Raw genomic sequence first — 15566 nt, 5'->3', positions numbered from 1 at the left:
GATAAGGGGTTTATAGAGCTATAAATGCCCTGATAGCGGGATACTGCCTTATCGGCTATGCACAGAGCAGTGATAAGGGGTTTATAGCGCTATAAATGCCCTGATAGCGTGATACTGCCTTATCGGCTATGCACAGAGCAGTGATAAGGGGTTTATAGCGCTATAAATGCCCTGATAGCGTGATACTGCCTGATCGGCTATGCACAGAGCAGTGATAAGGGGTTTATAGCGCTATAAATGCCCTGATAGCGCGATACTGCCTGATCGGCTATGCACAGAGCAGTGATAAGGGGTTTATAGCGCTATAAATGCCCTGATAGCGCGATACTGCCTGATCGGCTATGCACAGAGCAGTGATAAGGGGTTTATAGCGCTATAAATACCCTGATAGCGCGATACTGCCTGATCGGCTATGCACAGAGCAGTGATAAGGGGTTTATAGCGCTATAAATGCCCTGATAGCGGGATACTGCCTGATCGGCTATGCACAGAGCAGTGATAAGGGGTTTATAGCGCTATAAATACCCTGATAGCGCGATACTGCCTGATCGGCTATGCACAGAGCAGTGATAAGGGGTTTATAGCGCTATAAATGCCCTGATAGCGGGATACTGCCTGATCGGCAATGCACAGAGCAGTGATAAGGGGTTTATAGCGCTATAAATGCCCTGATAGCGGGATACTGCCTGATCGGCTATGCACAGAGCAGTGATAAGGGGTTTATAGTGCTATAAATGCCCTGATAGCGGGATACTGCCTGATCGGCTATGCACAGAGCAGTGATAAGGGGTTTATAGCGCTATAAATGCCCTGATAGCGGGATACTGCCTGATCGGCTATGCACAGCGAAGTGATAAGGGGTTTATAGCGCTATAAATGCCCTGATAGCGGGATACTGCCTGATCGGCTATGCACAGAGCAGTGATAAGGGGTTTATAGCGCTATAAATGCCCTGATAGCGCGATACTGCCTGATCGGCTATGCACAGAGCAGTGATAAGGGGTTTATAGCGCTATAAATGCCCTGATAGCAGGATACCGCCCGATCGGCTATGCACAGAGCAGTGATAAGGGGTTTATAGCGCTATAAATGCCCTGATAGCGCGATACTGCCTGATCGGCTATGCACAGCGCAGTGATAAGGGGTTTATAGCGCTATAAATGCCCTGATAGCGCGATACTGCCTGATCGGCTATGCACAGCGCAGTGATAAGGGGTTTATAGCGCTATAAATGCCCTGATAGCGGGATACTGCCTGATCGGCTATGCACAGAGCAGTGATAAGGGGATTATAGCGCTATAAATGCCCTGATAGCGGGATACTGCCTTATCGGCTATGCACAGAGCAGTGATAAGGGGTTTATAGCGCTATAAATGCCCTGATAGCGTGATACTGCCTTATCGGCTATGCACAGAGCAGTGATAAGGGGTTTATAGCGCTATAAATGCCCTGATAGCGTGATACTGCCTGATCGGCTATGCACAGAGCAGTGATAAGGGGTTTATAGCGCTATAAATGCCCTGATAGCGCGATACTGCCTGATCGGCTATGCACAGAGCAGTGATAAGGGGTTTATAGCGCTATAAATGCCCTGATAGCGCGATACTGCCTGATCGGCTATGCACAGAGCAGTGATAAGGGGTTTATAGCGCTATAAATACCCTGATAGCGCGATACTGCCTGATCGGCTATGCACAGAGCAGTGATAAGGGGTTTATAGCGCTATAAATGCCCTGATAGCGGGATACTGCCTGATCGGCTATGCACAGAGCAGTGATAAGGGGTTTATAGCGCTATAAATACCCTGATAGCGCGATACTGCCTGATCGGCTATGCACAGAGCAGTGATAAGGGGTTTATAGCGCTATAAATGCCCTGATAGCGGGATACTGCCTGATCGGCAATGCACAGAGCAGTGATAAGGGGTTTATAGCGCTATAAATGCCCTGATAGCGGGATACTGCCTGATCGGCTATGCACAGAGCAGTGATAAGGGGTTTATAGTGCTATAAATGCCCTGATAGCGGGATACTGCCTGATCGGCTATGCACAGAGCAGTGATAAGGGGTTTATAGCGCTATAAATGCCCTGATAGCGGGATACTGCCTGATCGGCTATGCACAGCGAAGTGATAAGGGGTTTATAGCGCTATAAATGCCCTGATAGCGGGATACTGCCTGATCGGCTATGCACAGAGCAGTGATAAGGGGTTTATAGCGCTATAAATGCCCTGATAGCGCGATACTGCCTGATCGGCTATGCACAGAGCAGTGATAAGGGGTTTATAGCGCTATAAATGCCCTGATAGCAGGATACCGCCCGATCGGCTATGCACAGAGCAGTGATAAGGGGTTTATAGCGCTATAAATGCCCTGATAGCGCGATACTGCCTGATCGGCTATGCACAGCGCAGTGATAAGGGGTTTATAGCGCTATAAATGCCCTGATAGCGCGATACTGCCTGATCGGCTATGCACAGCGCAGTGATAAGGGGTTTATAGCGCTATAAATGCCCTGATAGCGGGATACTGCCTGATCGGCTATGCACAGAGCAGTGATAAGGGGATTATAGCGCTATAAATGCCCTGATAGCGTGTTACTGCCTGATCGGCTATGCACAGAGCAGTGATAAGTGGTTTATAGCGCTATAAATGCCCTGATAGCGGGATACTGCCTGATCGGCTATGCACAGCGCAGTGATAAGGGGTTTACAGCGCTATAAATGCCCTGATAGCGCGATACTGCCTGATCGGCTATGCACAGCGCAGTGATAAGGGGTTTATAGCGCTATAAATGCCCTGATAGCGGGATACTGCCTGATCGGCTATGCACAGAGCAGTGATAAGGGGATTATAGCGCTATAAATGCCCTGATAGCGGGATACTGCCTTATCGGCTATGCACAGAGCAGTGATAAGGGGTTTATAGCGCTATAAATGCCCTGATAGCGCGATACTGCCTGATCGGCTATGCACAGCGCAGTGATAAGGGGTTTATAGCGCTATAAATGCCCTGATAGCGCGATACTGCCTGATCGGCTATGCACAGCGCAGTGATAAGGGGTTTATAGCGCTATAAATGCCCTGATAGCGGGATACTGCCTGATCGGCTATGCACAGAGCAGTGATAAGGGGATTATAGCGCTATAAATGCCCTGATAGCGGGATACTGCCTTATCGGCTATGCACAGAGCAGTGATAAGGGGTTTATAGCGCTATAAATGCCCTGATAGCGTGATACTGCCTTATCGGCTATGCACAGAGCAGTGATAAGGGGTTTATAGCGCTATAAATGCCCTGATAGCGTGATACTGCCTGATCGGCTATGCACAGAGCAGTGATAAGGGGTTTATAGCGCTATAAATGCCCTGATAGCGCGATACTGCCTGATCGGCTATGCACAGAGCAGTGATAAGGGGTTTATAGCGCTATAAATGCCCTGATAGCGCGATACTGCCTGATCGGCTATGCACAGAGCAGTGATAAGGGGTTTATAGCGCTATAAATACCCTGATAGCGCGATACTGCCTGATCGGCTATGCACAGAGCAGTGATAAGGGGTTTATAGCGCTATAAATGCCCTGATAGCGGGATACTGCCTGATCGGCTATGCACAGAGCAGTGATAAGGGGTTTATAGCGCTATAAATACCCTGATAGCGCGATACTGCCTGATCGGCTATGCACAGAGCAGTGATAAGGGGTTTATAGCGCTATAAATGCCCTGATAGCGGGATACTGCCTGATCGGCAATGCACAGAGCAGTGATAAGGGGTTTATAGCGCTATAAATGCCCTGATAGCGGGATACTGCCTGATCGGCTATGCACAGAGCAGTGATAAGGGGTTTATAGTGCTATAAATGCCCTGATAGCGGGATACTGCCTGATCGGCTATGCACAGAGCAGTGATAAGGGGTTTATAGCGCTATAAATGCCCTGATAGCGGGATACTGCCTGATCGGCTATGCACAGCGAAGTGATAAGGGGTTTATAGCGCTATAAATGCCCTGATAGCGGGATACTGCCTGATCGGCTATGCACAGAGCAGTGATAAGGGGTTTATAGCGCTATAAATGCCCTGATAGCGCGATACTGCCTGATCGGCTATGCACAGAGCAGTGATAAGGGGTTTATAGCGCTATAAATGCCCTGATAGCAGGATACCGCCCGATCGGCTATGCACAGAGCAGTGATAAGGGGTTTATAGCGCTATAAATGCCCTGATAGCGCGATACTGCCTGATCGGCTATGCACAGCGCAGTGATAAGGGGTTTATAGCGCTATAAATGCCCTGATAGCGCGATACTGCCTGATCGGCTATGCACAGCGCAGTGATAAGGGGTTTATAGCGCTATAAATGCCCTGATAGCGGGATACTGCCTGATCGGCTATGCACAGAGCAGTGATAAGGGGATTATAGCGCTATAAATGCCCTGATAGCGTGTTACTGCCTGATCGGCTATGCACAGAGCAGTGATAAGTGGTTTATAGCGCTATAAATGCCCTGATAGCGGGATACTGCCTGATCGGCTATGCACAGCGCAGTGATAAGGGGTTTACAGCGCTATAAATGCCCTGATAGCGGGATACTGCCTGATCGGCTATGCACAGCGCAGTGATAAGTGGTTTACAGCGCTATAAATGCCCTGATAGCGGGATACTGCCTGATCGGCTATGCACAGAGCAGTGATAAGTGGTTTATAGCGCTATAAGTGCCCTGATAGCGCGATACTGCCTGATCGGCTATGCACAGAGCAGTGATAAGGGGTTTATAGCGCTATAAATGCCCTGAAGCGTGATACTGCCTGATCGGCTATGCACAGAGCAGTGATAAGGGGTTTATAGCGCTATAAATGCCCTGATAGCGGGATACTGCCTGATCGGCTATGCACAGCGCAGTGATAAGGGGTTTATAGCGCTATAAATGCCCTGATAGCGCGATACTGCCTGATCGGCTATGCACAGCGCAGTGATAAGGGGTTTATAGCGCTATAAATGCCCTGATAGCGCGATACTGCCTGATCGGCTATGCACAGCGCAGTGATAAGTGGTTTATAGCGCTATAAATGCCCTGATAGCGCGATACTGCCTGATCGGCTATGCACAGCGCAGTGATAAGGGGTTTATAGCGCTATAAATGCCCTGATAGCGGGATACTGCCTGATCGGCTATGCACAGCGCAGTGATAAGTGGTTTATAGCGCTATAAATGCCCTGATAGCGGGATACTGCCTGATCGGCTATGCACAGAGCAGTGATAAGGGGTTTATAGCGCTATAAATGCCCTGATAGCGGGATACTGTCTGATCGGCTATGCACAGAGCAGTGATAAGGGGTTTATAGCGCTATAAATGCCCTGATAGCGGGATACTGCCTGATCGGCTATGCACAGAGCAGTGATAAGGGGTTTATAGCGCTATAAATGCCCTGATAGCGGGATACTGCCTGATCGGCTATGCACAGCGCAGTGATAAGGGGTTTATAGCGCTATAAATACCCTGATAGCGCGATACTGCCTGATCGGCTATGCACAGAGCAGTGATAAGGGGTTTATAGCGCTATAAATGCCCTGATAGCGGGATACTGCCTGATCGGCTATGCACAGCGCAGTGATAAGGGGTTTATAGCGCTATAAATACCCTGATAGCGCGATACTGCCTGATCGGCTATGCACAGAGCAGTGATAAGGGGTTTATAGCGCTATAAATACCCTGATAGCGCGATACTGCCTGATCGGCTATGCACAGAGCAGTGATAAGTGGTTTATAGCGCTATAAATGCCCTGATAGCGGGATACTGCCTGATCGGCTATGCACAGAGCAGTGATAAGGGGTTTATAGCGCTATAAATGCCCTGATAGCGGGATACTGCCTGATCGGCTATGCACAGAGCAGTGATAAGGGGTTTATAGCGCTATAAATGCCCTGATAGCGCGATACTGCCTGATCGGCTATGCACAGCGCAGTGATAAGGGGTTTATAGCGCTATAAATGCCCTGATAGCGGGATACTGCCTGATCGGCTATGCACAGAGCAGTGATAAGTGGTTTATAGCGCTATAAATGCCCTGATAGCGCGATACTGCCTGATCGGCTATGCACAGAGCAGTGATAAGGGGTTTATAGCGCTATAAATGCCCTGATAGCGCGATACTGCCTGATCGGCTATGCACAGCGCAGTGATAAGGGGTTTATAGCGCTATAAATGCCCTGATAGCGCGATACTGCCTGATCGGCTATGCACAGCGCAGTGATAAGGGGTTTATAGCGCTATAAATGCCCTGATAGCGCGATACTGCCTGATCGGCTATGCACAGCGCAGTGATAAGGGGTTTATAGCGCTATAAATGCCCTGATAGCGCGATACTGCCTGATCGGCTATGCACAGCGCAGTGATAAGGGGTTTATAGCGCTATAAATGCCCTGATAGCGTGTTACTACCTGATCGGCTATGCACAGAGCAGTGATAAGGGGTTTATAGCGCTATAAATGCCCTGATAGCGGGATACTGCCTGATCGGCTATGCACAGAGCAGTGATAAGGGGTTTATAGCGCTATAAATGCCCTGATAGCGCGATACTGCCTGATCGGCTATGCACAGCGCAGTGATAAGTGGTTTATAGCTCTATAAATGCCCTGATAGCGGGATACTGCCTGATCGGCTATGCACAGCGCAGTGATAAGGGGTTTATAGCGCTATAAATGCCCTGATAGCGGGATACTGCCTGATCGGCTATGCACAGCGCAGTGATAAGTGGTTTACAGCGCTATAAATGCCCTGATAGCGGGATACTGCCTGATCGGCTATGCACAGAGCAGTGATAAGGGGTTTATAGCGCTATAAATGCCCTGATAGCGGGATACTGCCTGATCGGCTATGCACAGAGCAGTGATAAGGGGTTTATAGCGCTATAAATACCCTGATAGCGGGATACTGCCTGATCGGCTATGCACAGAGCAGTGATAAGGGGTTTATAGCGCTATAAATGCCCTGATAGCGCAATACTGCCTGATCGGCTATGCACAGCGCAGTGATAAGGGGTTTATAGCGCTATAAATGCCCTGATAGCGCGATACTGCCTGATCGGCTATGCACAGAGCAGTGATAAGTGGTTTATAGCGCTATAAGTGCCCTGATAGCGCGATACTGCCTGATCGGCTATGCACAGAGCAGTGATAAGGGGTTTATAGCGCTATAAATGCCCTGATAGCGGGATACTGCCTGATCGGCTATGCACAGCGCAGTGATAAGGGGTTTATAGCGCTATAAATGCCCTGATAGCGCGATACTGCCTGATCGGCTATGCACAGCGCAGTGATAAGTGGTTTATAGCGCTATAAATGCCCTGATAGCGGGATACTGCCTGATCGGCTATGCACAGCGCAGTGATAAGGGGTTTATAGCGCTATAAATGCCCTGATAGCGGGATACTGCTTGATCGGCTATGCACAGCGCAGTGATAAGTGGTTTATAGCGCTATAAATGCCCTGATAGCGGGATACTGCCTGATCGGCTATGCACAGAGCAGTGATAAGGGGTTTATAGCGCTATAAATGCCCTGATAGCGCGATACTGCCTGATCGGCTATGCACAGCGCAGTGATAAGTGGGTTATAGCGCTATAAATGCCCTGATAGCGGGATACTGCCTGATCGGCTATGCACAGAGCAGTGATAAGGGGTTTATAGCGCTATAAATGCCCTGATAGCGCGATACTGCCTGATCGGCTATGCACAGCGCAGTGATAAGTGGTTTATAGCGCTATAAATGCCCTGATAGCGGGATACTGCCTGATCGGCTATGCACAGCGCAGTGATAAGGGGTTTATAGCGCTATAAATGCCCTGATAGCGGGATACTGCCTGATCGGCTATGCACAGCGCAGTGATAAGTGGTTTATAGCGCTATAAATGCCCTGATAGCGGGATACTGCCTGATCGGCTATGCACAGAGCAGTGATAAGGGGTTTATAGCGCTATAAATGCCCTGATAGCGGGATACTGCCTGATCGGCTATGCACAGAGCAGTGATAAGGGGTTTATAGCGATATAAATGCCCTGATAGCGCGATACTGCCTGATCGGCTATGCACAGAGCAGTGATAAGGGGTTTATAGCGCTATAAATGCCCTGATAGCGCGATACTGCCTGATCGGCTATGCACAGAGCAGTGATAACACTGCAGTATCGCAAAATAATGGTTTTTAGCGCCCATTAACTGCCAGAGACAAAAAAGTCATCCGACAGGCCCAAAAAAGGCAAAAGCGCATATTTTTTGCCAGTAACAGCTATTCACAAAGCAGTGATAAGTTTATCGCCCTATAAACTCTCCCAATATTTTAGCACCAGCTAAAGGTTGGTGCTTACAATATTGAGAGATGCATAAAAGCATTTTTTTTCTGCCCAGGATTGATACCAGAGGCCGGCAGGGGTCTTCGGGAGTCTCCGGGTAGTCCCCACGGGTGTCCATGGGCCAGGGGAACCCCGCCGACCTGCAGAAAAAATATTTCAGTACATTCAGATAAATACACCACCCCCCAATACATACAGTATAGTAATGGACAAAATTACTATTATCCAAATATGGATAATAGTGCATTTGCCCATTCAAAAGAAATCATTATCTAGCATAAAGTAAATAAAACTTCTACTTATCCCTGCCAGGATGAAGGCCGTCCTCATCCTCATCATAGTCCTTGTCCTCCGTTGGCAGCAACAGTGCAATGCAAAATGCAATCTAATGGCCCCTAACCCCTTAATGACCGTAGCAGTTATTAACCGCTTTATAAATTAAGGGGTTTACCCCCCTCCCCCGCTACCCACCCGGGAGGCCTAACCACCCTACCCGGGGACACTACCCGCACCCTCCACCCCCGCTACCAATTGATTGGCAAAGTGTTAAAGCATGCCCATATAATATGAGCATGCGTTTGCCACTATAGCAATAAATTAGGAAGCTAAAAAACACATTACATTAAAAAAAAAAACATTACAAGAAACAATGCCAAGAAACCAATTGTTTGACACAGTGGTACATCTAATTGACACAGTGTTACATCATGCCCTTATAATATGGGCATGATTTACCACTATGACAGTCAATGGTCAACCTAAAAAATAGCAACCACCAAAAATATAAAATTCAATCGAAACAATCACTAAATAAACGCACCAAAAATTAACAACAATAAAAAAAGTAAACGCCAAAAAATACCAGAAATCAATAAAGCAAATACCAAAGAAACACCAGAATGATAATGTCATTTTTAATAATAGTGTATGAGAGCAGGGGGTCTCCTGACCTGAACCGCTTTGATTTTTGCCTCAGGGACCCCCTGTTTCCAGAGTTACAGGCCCGGGTATGGGGTGCCGGTATCGCCGCCATTTTTAAATCCTCCGCGTCACGTGACTGGGATATTTAAATACTGGACGAGGGGGTCAATTGCCCCCAATAAACATTGCAATATGTACTACCCACCCTGTGCCCCCAACAAGCCCTATACCCCCTAACATACATAAAATGTATTAATTTTCTTTAAGCACAGGAATGTTACTATAGGCCGACGGGGGCCCTCGGGGGTCCTTGGGTGCTCCCCACGGGTGTCTGGGGGTCCTTGGGTGGTCTCCACGGGTGTCAAGAGGTCCTCGTGTGGTCTCTGCGGGTGTCTGGGTGTCCCCGCTGGCTTGCGGTCCCAATCCTGTGCCCAAAAAAAAATTAACCAATACTTACCCTCCTCCCCCCTAACAGATACAGTACAGTAATGGGCAAAATTACTATTATCCAGATATGGATAACAGTGCATTTGTCCATTTAAAATAAAACAGTAACAAGCATAAATAAAGTAAATAAAACTTGTACTCACCCCTGACAGCCTGCCACGATGAAGGCCGTCATCATCCACATCACCATCCATGTCCTCCGTTGCCAGAAACAATGCAATACAAAATACAATCTAATGTCTCCTAACCCCTTAATCACCTTGGCGGTTAATAACCACTATAGTAATTAAAGAGTTAATCCACCGTCCCCCACTACCCACTCAGGAGGCCTAAAAACCCTCCCCGGGCAACTACCCCACCCTCCACCCATTCATTGGTACAGTGGGTACATCATGCTCATATAATATGGGCATGATTTACCACTATAGCAATAAATGGTGAAGCAAACAAAAAACAGGTCCCCCCCAAAAAAACACATTACATAGCCAACTAAACACATAACAAATGCAAATAAACCAATTGACTGGCACAGTGGGTACATGCGACAAGCAATTGTATTCCTATTGGAGGAGGAGGTCCTCCCTCCTCGTCTTCTTGCCGTCAAATAAGGCTGCACAGGCTTTTATAGGCCTGTGACATCACATTTGAGTGACAAATGGTTCACACGCCTCTGATTGGCTGTGCAAACCATGTGCCTTGTTTTTTGTTTTTTGGGTGTGACGTCATGTAAAAGGAGTGAAGCCAGCCAATCAGAATGGCTGTGCTTCCTTTCCCTTTAACATGACATCACAAAACCCACATGGCTGCCGTCACATGTTACTTTATCCTATCAGATTGTGAGATGTATATCCCCAATCTGATTGGTTGTAGTAGATGTACCATGTGACAGTCAATTTTGGGAAAGGATGTGACGTCATCCAAAGGGAATCACATGGTCTACTACAACCAATCAGATTGGGGATATACATCTCCCAATCTGATTGGCTGAAATAACATTTGACTGTGGCCATGTGAGTTTTGTGACGTCATGTTAAAGGGAAAGAAAGCACAGCCATTCTGATTGGCTGGCTTCCCTCCCTTTACATGACATCACACCCCCCAAAAAAAAAACACGGCACATGGTTTGCACAGCCAATCAGATAGTGTGTGAACCATTTGTCACTCAAATGTGATGTCACAGGCCTATAAAAGCCTGTGCAGCCTTATTTGACGGCAAGAAGACAAGGAGGGAGGACCCCTTCCTCCAATAGGAATACAATGGCGTGCCGCATGAAGATAGAAGAAGAAAAAGAAGATACAGAAGAAGAATAAGACCCCACAATTGGATTACAGCTACCAGATGAAGATAAAGAAAGAAGTAAAGGACTTTGGACTTTATCTGAGGCCCGTTGCTGTTCCGGATCGTGGATTGTTTCGAGAGCACGCGGTAACCACGGGAATCGGAAGGTGAAGACATGCAAAGGTAAGAAAAAACATTGAATGTATGTTATTTTTATTTTTCAGGTTTTTTCATTGTATTTTTATTCTGATGTAATTTTTTGGATTGCCCATTGATTGCAAATGTATACATGTATGACCCTACAGACAGACATACATACATACATATATACATACATACATACATACATACAGGGACAAGCTATGGTTATTTTGGCAAATGCTGCTTTTATGTATTTTAAATGTATTTTGGTACTTTGTTTTTTGTTTTTTTATGCTATTTATTTTGTGTTGTGATTTTGTATGCTGGCATTTTTGGTGGTGTTTTCTATGGATTATTTCAGGGGGGGTTTGGTGTTTGCTTTTTAAAAAGGGATTATTTTTGCTATTTGTAATTTGACTGATGATGTTTATTTGGAGCTTTCTTTCTTTATTTATGGTTTTGTTTTGGTGTTTAATTTTTAATTGTGGTGTTTATTTGGTATTTGATTAATTGATTGCTGGTAATGTTTTTGTGTGTACTTATTTATTGTTGTTTATTTGGTGATTGTTTTCATTACATTGGATATTGTTTGTGATTGTTTATTTTTACTGTAGGTTAACTATTGACTGCCATAGTGTTAAATCATGCCTATATTATATGGGCATGATGTACCCACTGTGCCAATCAATTGGTTTATTGGCATTTGTAATGTGGTTAGTTTGCTATGTAATGTGTTTTATTTTGGGCCTGTTTTTGTTTGCTTCACCATTTATTGCTATAGTGGTAAATCATGCCCATATTATATGAGCATAATGTACCCACTATACCAATGAATGGGTGGAGGGTGGGGGTAGTTGCCTGTGCAGGGTGATTAGGCCCCCTGGGTGGGTAGTGGGGGAGGGTCGGTTAACCCCTTCATTACTATATCAGTTTCTAACCGCTAAGGTAATTAAGGGGTTAGGGGACATTAGATTGTATTTGTTATTGCACTGTATTGTTTGTGGCAACGGAGGACATGGACGGTGATGAGGATGAGGACGGCCTTCATCGTGGCAGCATGGCAGGGGTGAGTGCAAATTTTATATACTTTATTTCTGCTTGTTAATGTTTCAGTTTAAATGGGCAAATGCACTATTATCCATATCTGGATAATAGTAATTTTGACCATTACTGTACTGTATGTGTTAGAGGTCGGGGGGGAGAGGTGTATTTATTTAAAAATATTGGCTGGTTTTTTGGGCACACAATTGGTACCGCAGGCCAGCGGGGACCCGCGGGGACAACGTGAGGACCCGCGGGGACCACCTGGACACCAGCTGAGACCACTCAAGGGCCCCCAGATATCCGCGGGGACCACCCGAGGACCCCCGTGGGAACCACCCGGGGACACTTGTATTAATGCTGTGCAAGTAAAACATAAAGAATGCTTTTATTCATGGCCACTCTCTTCTGCGCCAGCCTTTAGCTGGGGAAAAGAAATGGTGAGCTTTTACAGTATGATTCACTTATCACTGCTTTGTGAATCGCGCTGACTGGCAACAAACGGTGCGTTTGCCCTTTTATGCCCAATCATACGGGGCTTTTATCGCTGACTGTGTTTTGGTGAAAAAATGCTTTTTAAGCGGTGTTATCGCTGCTCTGTGAATCGCGCAGACTGGCGCTGCTCTGTGAATCGCGCTGCCAGCCTTATCGTACTTACAGGGCATTTATCTCACTTAAATACACTTATCACTGCTTTGTGCATAGCCCCCTCTGTCTCGTGATAGCGCGGTCTCTCTCTCTCTGTCTCATGATAGCGCAGTCTCTCTCTCTGTCTCGTGATAGCGCGGTCTCTCTCTGTCTCGTGATAGCGCGGTCTCTCTCTCTCTGTCTCATGATAGCGCAGTCTCTCTCTCTGTCTCGTGATAGCGAGGTCTCTCTGTCTCGTGATAGCGAGGTCTCTCTCTGTCTCGCGATAGCGCTGTCTCGTGATAGCGCAGTCTCTCTCTGTCTCGTGATAGCGCGGTCTCTCTCTGTCTCGTGCTAGCGCGGTCTCTCTCTCATGATAGCGAGGTCTCTCTCTGTCCCGTGATAGCGCGGTCTCTCTCTGTCTCGTGATAGCGCAGTCTCTCTCTCTTTCTCGTGATAGTGCAGTCTTTCTCTCTGTCTCGTGATAGTGCAGTCTCTCTCTCTGTCTCGTGATAGTGCAGTCTCTCTCTCTTTCTCGTGATAGTGTGGTCTTTCTCTCTGTCTCGTGATAGTGCAGTCTCTCTCTCTGTCTCGTGATAGCGCAGTCTCTCTGTCTCGTGATAGCGCAGTCTCTCTCTCTGTCTCGTGCTAGTGCAGTCTCTCTCTCTGTCTCGTGATAGTGCAGTCTCTCTGTCTCGTGATAGCGTGGTCTCTCTCTCTGTCTCGTGATAGTGTGGTCTTTCTCTCTGTCTCGTGATAGTGCAGTCTCTCTGTCTCGTGATAGCGCAGTCTCTCTCTCTTTCTCGTGATAGTGTGGTCTCTCTCTCTGTCTCGTGATAGCGTGGTCTCTCTCTCTGTCTCGTGCTAGTGCAGTCTCTCTCTCTGTCTCGTGATAGTGCAGTCTCTCTGTCTCGTGATAGCGCAGTCTCTCTGTCTCGTGATAGCGCAGTCTCTCTCTCTGTCTCGTGATAGCACAGTCTCTCTGTCTCGTGATAGCGCAGTCTCTCTCTCTCTCTGTCTCGTGATAGCGCAGTCTCTCTGTCTCGTGATAGCACAGTCTCTGTCTCGTGATAGCGCAGTCTCTCTCTCTCTCTCGTGATAGCACAGTCTCTCTCTCTGTCTCGTGATAGCACAGTCTCTCTGTCTCGTGATAGCGCAGTCTCTCTCTCTGTCTCGTGATAGCACAGTCTCTCTGTCTCGTGATAGCGCAGTCTCTCTCTCTCTCTGTCTCGTGATAGCGCAGTCTCTCTGTCTCGTGATAGCACAGTCTCTGTCTCGTGATAGCGCGGTCTCTCTCTCTCTCTCTCGTGATAGCGCAGTCTCTCTGTCTCGTGATAGCGCAGTCTCTCTGTCTCCTGATAGTGCAGTCTCTCTCTCTCTTTCTCGTGATAGTGCAGTCTCTCTCTCTTTCTCGTGATAGCGCAGTCTCTCTCTCTGACTCTGATAGCGCAGTCTCTCTCTCGTGATAGCGCAGTCTCTCTGTCTCGTGATAGCGCAGTCTCTCTGTCTCGTGATAGCACAGTCTCTCTCTCTGTCTCGTGATAGCGCGGTCTCTCTCTCTGTCTCGTGATAGCGCAGTCTCTCTCTGTCTTGTGATAGCACAGTCTCTCTCTGTCTCGTCATAGCGCTGTCTCTCTGTCTCGTGATAGCGCAGTCTCTCTCTCTCTGTCTCGTGATAGCGCGGTCTCTCTGTCTCGTGATAGCGCGGTCTCTCTCTCTGTCTCGTGATAGTGCGGTCTCTCTCTCTGTCTTGTGATAGCACAGTCTCTCTCTGTCTCGTCATAGCACTGTCTCTCTCTGTCTCGTGATAGCGCGGTCTCTCTCTCTGTCTCGTGATAGCGCAGTCTCCCTGTCTCATGATAGCGCGGTCTCTCTCGCTCTCTTCCCCCTCCCTCCGGTTACAGAAGCGTGAAGCATTCGTTGCCATGGAAACTCAGTGAGAACAGCATCCCTAAACGCCAAGGAGACGGGGAGGGAGAGGAGACGGGGAGGGAGAGGAGACGAGAGACAGAGAGGAAAAGAGATAGAGAAGAGAGGGACATGGAGAGAAGTTAGAGAGTCAATGACCAAATAGAAAGAGGAGAGGGACAAAGAGAAGATCCCCAGTGAGAGATAGAGGAGAGAACCTAGAGAGAGAAGCAGAGAGTGTGAGAGAGGAGAGAGTGTGAGAGAGGAGAGAGTGTGCGAGAAGCAGAGTGTGTGAGAGAGAAGGAGAGAGTGTAAGAGAAGCAGAGTGTGTGAGAGAGAAGGAGAGAGTGTGAGAGAGGAGAGATTGTGAGAGAAGCAGAGTGTGTGAGAGAGAAGGAGAGAGTGTGAGAGAGAAGGAGAGAGTGTAAGAGAAGCAGAGTGTGTGAGAGAGAAGGAGAGAGTGTGAGAGAAGCAGAGTGTGTGAGAGAGAAGGAGAGAGTGTGAGAGAAGCAGAGTGTGTGAGAGAGAAGGAAAGATCATCCTTACAGAGGAGAGGCGCAGAGACCGCGAGAGAGGCGCAGAGACCGCGAGAGAGGCGCAGAGACCGCGAGAGAGGCGCAGAGACCGCGAGAGAGGCGCAGAGACCGCGAGAGAGGCGCAGAGACCGCGAGAGAGGCGCAGAGACCGCGAGAGAGGCGCAGAGACCGCGAGAGAGGCGCAGAGACCGCGAGAGAGGCGCAGAGACCGTGAGAGAGACGATCCTTACAGTATAGAGACGCTGAGAGCGTAAGAGAGAAGAGAGCATGAGATAGCCGCAGAAAGCGTGAGACAGACTCAGAGTGCGTGAGAAAGCCACAG

At 47.9% G+C, this 15566-nt stretch overlaps 1 protein-coding gene across 1 annotated transcript in view; it reads left to right on the top strand.

The window, feature by feature from the left end:
• The window catches only part of SHANK3 (SH3 and multiple ankyrin repeat domains 3), a 246252-nt gene that overhangs the window by 79117 nt on the left and 151569 nt on the right, over positions 1 to 15566 (top strand). The window lies entirely within an intron of this gene.

Source organism: Ascaphus truei, chromosome 5 (assembly GCF_040206685.1).
Source record: "Ascaphus truei isolate aAscTru1 chromosome 5, aAscTru1.hap1, whole genome shotgun sequence".
Classification (NCBI taxonomy): domain Eukaryota; kingdom Metazoa; phylum Chordata; class Amphibia; order Anura; family Ascaphidae; genus Ascaphus; species Ascaphus truei.
Note: the sequence above shows the minus strand (reverse complement) of the source record. Positions and strands in the feature narration are given on the sequence as shown.